We start from the raw sequence: 6,938 nt of genomic DNA, 5'->3' as shown, positions 1-6,938 counted from the left end.
ATGCTTTGGGTCATTGTCATCTGCACTGTGAAACCCCATCCAATGAGTTCTGAAGCATTTGGCTGAATATGAGCAGATAATATTGCCTGAAACCATTCAGAATTTATTGTGCTGCTTTTGTCGGTAGTCACACATCAATAAATAGAAGAGAACCAGTTCCACTGGAAGCCATATATGCTCACGCCATTACACTTCCACCACAATGCTTCACTGATGAGGTGGTATGCTTAGGATCATGAGCAGTTCCTTTCCTTCTCCATACTCTTCTCTTCCCATCATTCTGGTACAAGTTTATCTTGGTCTCATCTGTCCATAGTATGTTGTTCCAGAACTGTGAAGGCTTTTTTAGATGTCGTTTGGCAAACTCTAATCTGGTCTTCCTGTTTTGGGGGCTCACCAATGGTTTACATCTTGTGGTGAACCCTCTGTATTCACACTGGTGGAGTCTTCTCTTGATTATTGACTGACACACACACACCTACCTCCTGGAGAGTGTTCTTGATCTGGCCAACTTTTGTGAACTGTGTTTTCTTCACCAGGGAAAGGATTTTTCAGTCATCCACCACAGTTGTTTTCCGTTGTCTTCCGGGTCATTTGGTGTTGCTGAGCTCACCGGTGCGTTCCCTCTTTTCGAGAATGTTCCAAACAGTTGTTTTGCCACGCATAATGTTTTTGCTATCTCTCTGATGGGTTTGTTTTGTTTTTTCAACGTAGTGATGGCTTGCTTCACTGATAGTGACAGCTCTTTGGATCTCATCTTGTCAGCTGACAGCAACAGATTCCAAATGCAAATAGCACACTTGAAATGAACTCTGGACCTTTTATATGGTCATTGTAATTGGGATAATGAGGGGAATACCACACACCTGGCATCGGACAGCTGAGAAGCCAATTGTCCCATTACTTTTGGTCCCTTAACAAGTGGGAGGCACATATGCAAACTGTTTTAATTCCTACACCGTTCACCTGATTTGCATGTAAATACCCTCAAATAAGAGCTGACAGTCTGCAGTTAAAGCACATCGTTTAATTTGAAATCCATTGTGGTGGTAGAGTCAAAAATGTTAGAATTGTGTCGATGTCCCAATGGACCTGACTGTATATATATATATGTAAACACCCAGCACGCCCCTGCGGGCGGTTTATCCTTCAAGCTCGGGTCCTCTACCAGAGGCCTGGGAGCTTGAGGGTCCTGCGCAGTATCTTAGCTGTTCCCAGGACTGCGCTCTTCTGGATAGAGATCTCCGATGTTGTTCCCGGGATCTGCTGGAGCCACTCGCCTAGCTTGGGAGTCACCGCACCTAGTGCTCCGATTACCACGGGGACCACTGTTACCTTCACCCTCCACATCCTCTCGAGCTCTTCTCTGAGCCCTTGGTATTGCTCCAGCTTCTCGTGTTCCTTCTTCCTGATGTTGCTGTCATTCGGAACCGCTACATCGATCACTACGGCCGTCTTCTTCTGTTTGTCTACCACCACTATGTCTGGTTGGTTAGCCACCACCATTTTGTCCGTCTGTATCTGGAAGTCCCACAGGATCTTAGCTCGGTATCGGCAGCAGAAACCCAAGAAAGAGGACGGAGACGAGGAACCATCATGGAAGGCCCTGCACGGTATGTACCACCGGCAGATAGAGGAGGTGGCTGATATCCAGAAATCCTACCAGTGGCTGGACAAAGCTGGACTGAAAGACAGCTCAGAGGCACTAATCATGGCAGCACAAGAACAAGCTCTGAGATATATATATATATATATATATATATATATATATATATATATATATATATATATATATATATATATATATATATATATATATATATATATATATATTAGGGGTGCAACGATACTCGTATCGATATTGATACAGTGCTTTCCGTTCGGTACGCAAATGTATTGAACAGTACAAAATTTTTTTTGTATTGCTTTCCGTTCGGTACGCAAATGTATTGAACAATACAAAATTTTTAATTTATTTTATCACCTTTCCTTCTGACGATGCTGTCTGTTTTGAGCGCTCAGTGGATCTGCGCTCGACAGTGCAGCCTAGGCGGAGTAGTCGAACGCAGATTCACTGAGTGCAGGGCAAGCTAGCAAGACAGAAGTTAAGCTGTTGTTGCAACATAGCAAATTGAACCTCCCCCACCCTCATTCAGATCTGGCGTTTGGAACTATTTTGGTTTTCATGTGACATATGACCCTGAAGGTAAGCGCGTCATGGACAAAAGTAAAACAGTATGTTGGATGTGCCACGCAATGCTCAATTACGTTGGTGGGAGCTAGTGTGTTAGCGCAGTTAGCTCGTTAACGTGTTGGCCGTCCAGCCCCACGCACAGGGCGATCCGCGGTAGCTCGTTAACGGAGATTTGCCGTGTTGTGGCGTTAATCATCCATCACATGCATATTAAAATGTTTTTTCTTTTTTTCGATTACATCAGGCTGTCACTCTGATGTTTTCTGATATGATTTTGCTTAGATTTTTGGCCAATTTCTGGGTCAAGTTTCATAGGGTAAATTTAGCAACTACTAAAGCTTTATTGAGAATACTGAAATGATTGAAAGAAAAACACAGGATTGGCAAAAAACAGATTGTTGGGAAAAGCATTCTGAAATCAGATCAGGTGGAAATCATGCAAATAATAATACAAAGCTGCACAACTACACAACTGAGCTTTAAATATGTGAAGGGCGGTTAGTATATAAGTACTACTTCTTCCCACTCCTTTTCGAGCACCTGTTATAGTAGAAGACAATGGGTTGTTTTCATGTATATCACTCAATCAATCAATCAATACATGTCTTGTCACTCCGTGTGGACTTGCTGTTGTAGCTGTATGGAAAATTTGGTACAATACAACCTCAAGCAGAATAAATGTGACTGCCTGGAAAGACATTTTAAGCTTTATTTACCCTGAGTGGCACACAAATACTCCTTAAAACTTGTCATTGTGCATTTGTGGTTTCACTTTTAGCAAATAGATATCACATTGAAAGTCAGTGGATTGTATGAAAAGATAACATTGCAATGAATACATTTTTAAATACTTGTCTTTTGTTCCTCTTCCAAAGTGAAAGCCAACAAGACAGACATCATCTGGTTGTCTGTATTTTTTGTCACAGTGGGAAAGTAGGAAGAGGATATTAAAAACATCTATTGAAGATTTATGGAAATATATATAGTTAATCTCAAAATGCTTGTTATGTATTTTGTACATTTTCAGATTATTCATCATAAGTATTTGAATTCAAAGTATACAGCTTGTTAGATAATATTTTGACATCTGATTTGTTCACATCAGTGGAATGCTGACTAACAATGCTGATGACTGGACCATGAAACTGACTTAAAAGTTGTTCAGGAATGTTGTTGTTTTCTTTTCTTTTTAATCTTTTTATCTTTGCATCTTCAACTGGCAGTTCAAAACATTTCAATAGAATTGTGTGTGGGCATCACATACTTGTGAAGCAAATATATAATGCCCGAACAAACTGGTGGCATCACGAGAGAACAGACAGGCACAAGGGAGGCTGAATAAGGATTCTGTCAATTACGGCTCTAGGGTAAGGGTCTTTGGTCTATATGTAAATTTAGTGTTTGAGTTTGTGCTAGGCGTTTTGTATTACAATTTATTGTGTAATGGTTATTGTCATTTATTACACTTAACCTATTTTTTCACACCGTAGAAAACTTTTTTTCTCTGCAGACAGTACAGTTAACCTAAATCTTTTCAACTTTAGCTGTTGCCTAAAAGTGATGAAAAAAAAAAGTATCAAGGTAAAAAAAAAAAAGAAAAAAGCATGATTATTACTTCTACTGTCTATGTTATTGTAGTGTATCCAGTAAAAATGGCTATACTGTTAGAAAATCGGAAAAAGCACAGTAAATTAATAAACTGAAGTTGTTCTGTGTCTGTTCTGTTACAACTTTTAGAATACAGATTTGCTTTTTTGGACACTATTTTTTTTCTTGTCTCTGCAATATAAACTTTCCATTCTTGTTTTTGTGTCCCAGAACACACATTCTTTATCAGTCTGGTCTCACATTAGTATCAATGTACTTTTTTTTCACTTTTAAGAATGAAAAGTCAACTTTTTCGAAGTGTTTCAAATTATCCCCGGGCAAGATATTGAATTCAAGCTTGCCAAAAGTGTATTTACATGATTCTTTGTGAAACAGTGCTTGGGTAGGTATAGATTTGTGATGGCATGAATAAGGCTTGCAGCAAGTAGTTTTGGAACTAAACCTTAGTAAAAAGGTACTATATATATATATATATATATATATATATATATATATATATATATATTAGGGGTGCAACAATACACAAAATTCACGGTTCGGTTCGGTTCGGTTCAATACTTTGGTGTCACGGTTCGATATTTTTTCGATACAAAAAAAAATGTTCATGCCTTTTTAATTTGTCATTTATTAAAATTATAAATATATATTTTAACTCAAAAGTACAGTTTTTAAATTTAATGTTGCTGAAACAACAAAGTAATAAAAAATAAATAAATCTATCTGATCGAGAAATCACTCATCTTTGGAAAAGAGAGTTTATTACAGAGAAATGGCTCTTTCCAAAATAAAAGCTATACTATACGCTTCTTCTGGGCTATATTCTCAGCAGCATATTAAACATATCAGGTCCCCATGAGGAGAATCGTGTGCTAACGGCTGTCTAATGACTCTGGTAAAGTTTGTAGCATGCGTGCTTGTTGTTTTTGTCCGCTTCCACTTGTCTTTGCACTAGGATGATGTCGGAGTAAATGTGCAGTCATATTCGTTGTGTTCCCACTAGTGCTGTCAGCATTAATGTGAAATGACTTTAACGCCACAACACGGCAAATCTCCGTTAACGAGCTACCGCGGATCGCCCCGTGTGTGGGGCCGGACGGCCAACACGTTAACAAGCTAACTGCGCTAATGCACTAGTTCCCACCAATGTAATTGAGCATTGCGTGGCACATCCGACATACTGTTTTACTTTTAGCACATGATTCTCCTTATGGGGACCTGATATGTTTAATATGCTGCTGAGAATATAGCCCAGAAGAAGCGTATAGTATAGCTTTTATTTTGGAAAGAGCCATTTCTCTGTAATAAACTCTCTTTTCCAAAGATGAGTGATTTCTCGATAGATAGATTTATTATTTTATCCCTTTGTTGTTTCAGCAACATTAAATTTAAAAACTGTATGTTTGAGTTAAAATATATATTTATAATTTTAATAAATGACAAATTAAAAAGGCATGAACATTTTTTTTTGTATCGAAAAAATATCGAACCGTGACACCAAAGTATCGAACCGAACCTTGAATTTTGTGTATTGTTGCACCCCTAATATATATAATATATATATATATATATATATATATATATATATATATATATATATATATATATATATATATATATATATATATATCAGTCCATTTACAATTATTAATTAATTTATTCACATAATTAATAACAATGTAATAATGCATTATCAATTACAAAAATAATTAAGTACCATTAAGTACTTTTTTAAAATGAATCTACTAATGGTGGCAAAGATAATTTGTCAGGTTTAATTGCACTTTTGAACAAAAAAAGTGATTTCCTTTTTTTTTTTTTTTTTTTTTTTTTGCCTGTCCCGTTTGGCTCTTTTGCCATCAGAATTGTTGTCTAAAGGCAAAGAAAGATGCCCAACGGATTTACTTTACCAAATTGACCATCCCAGCCTTGCCGTAATGGTCCATTTGATTCACCTTTTATTGTTTATTTTATTTTCACTTACTGAATACGGGACAGACTTGACTGGGGGAAAGAAGGGGAGAAAGAAAGAGGGAAAGAGAAACAGCTGAGAAGAGGGACGGGGGAGAAGGGCAAAAGACAAAAACCAACAGAATGAGCAGAAAAAAAAAAAAGAAAAAAAAATGCATATATCAATCACCTGGATCACCTGCTGAGAAAGAAAAAAGAAAACAAGCAGAAGAGAACAAGAGTAATAGAATAAACAACATCACAATGATATATGGGAATATGACAGTAAATATTAAATATTAAACATTATTGTGCAGCACATAAGATCAACATAACACAGTGTGCTTTGAGGTAGAAGCCAAAAAGGGTGTAGTTTGTGGGTGTGATCACCCGTGTGTACACCTGTGAGCATGGACGCGCTTGTTTTTTCAAAAGGTTCCTTCATGTAATGATCTGCTAGAGGGTGTGGGGGGGCCGCAGCCCCGTCCTCCAGGGCATGAAGCAGGTATGGAGGAGATCAAAACTCCAGACATCCAGAGGCCCCCAGAACACAAGAGACCAAGGAAGACCAACAGAGGGGCAGCCGCGCCACTGTCCCAGTAAGAGCTGAGGAGAGTCCCAGATGAGGGCTCACTCAGCAGCCGCGGAGCAGAAGCCAGGGGGAGTTGTAGTGACGCGCCCGTGAGCTCCGCCGGCAGCCAGCCGTGCCTGAGTGACCGAGCCCCAGGCCGAGAGGCTGGGGGCACCCCACCTCCGAAGTGGCCCGAGCGAGCCCCAGGCTCCAGGCCCCGATAAGCGGCCGCCAAGGAGTGAGCCGGTGTGTACCTGGACGCCCACCCCCGGACACAAAGAACCACCAACGCACCGATGTCTGAGGGAGTCCGCCACTGGCAGGGGAAGTGGTGGTAGGGGGAGATAGGCCTCCAAACCTTGGAGGGCCTAAGATGTCCCCAGAGAGGTGGCGCCTGACACCCAACCTGACATATAGACACAGAAATACAGGCACGCACATATACAAACATCCATTCCCACCCTCATGCTCTCATATGCACTTACTCCACACTCAACCAACGTGGAGACAGACATAAAGAGACGCTGTACACACAATCACACTCCCCAAGCATACTCTACAAACCGGGTCTAGGTACCCTTGCCCCTGGAGGGGGGAACTGCACCCAGACCCAGGTGG

Source organism: Simochromis diagramma, unplaced genomic scaffold (genome assembly GCF_900408965.1).
Source record: "Simochromis diagramma unplaced genomic scaffold, fSimDia1.1 OVJJ01000604.1, whole genome shotgun sequence".
Classification (NCBI taxonomy): domain Eukaryota; kingdom Metazoa; phylum Chordata; class Actinopteri; order Cichliformes; family Cichlidae; genus Simochromis; species Simochromis diagramma.
The sequence above is the reverse complement of the archived record's forward strand: the minus strand, read 5'-3'. Positions refer to the sequence as shown.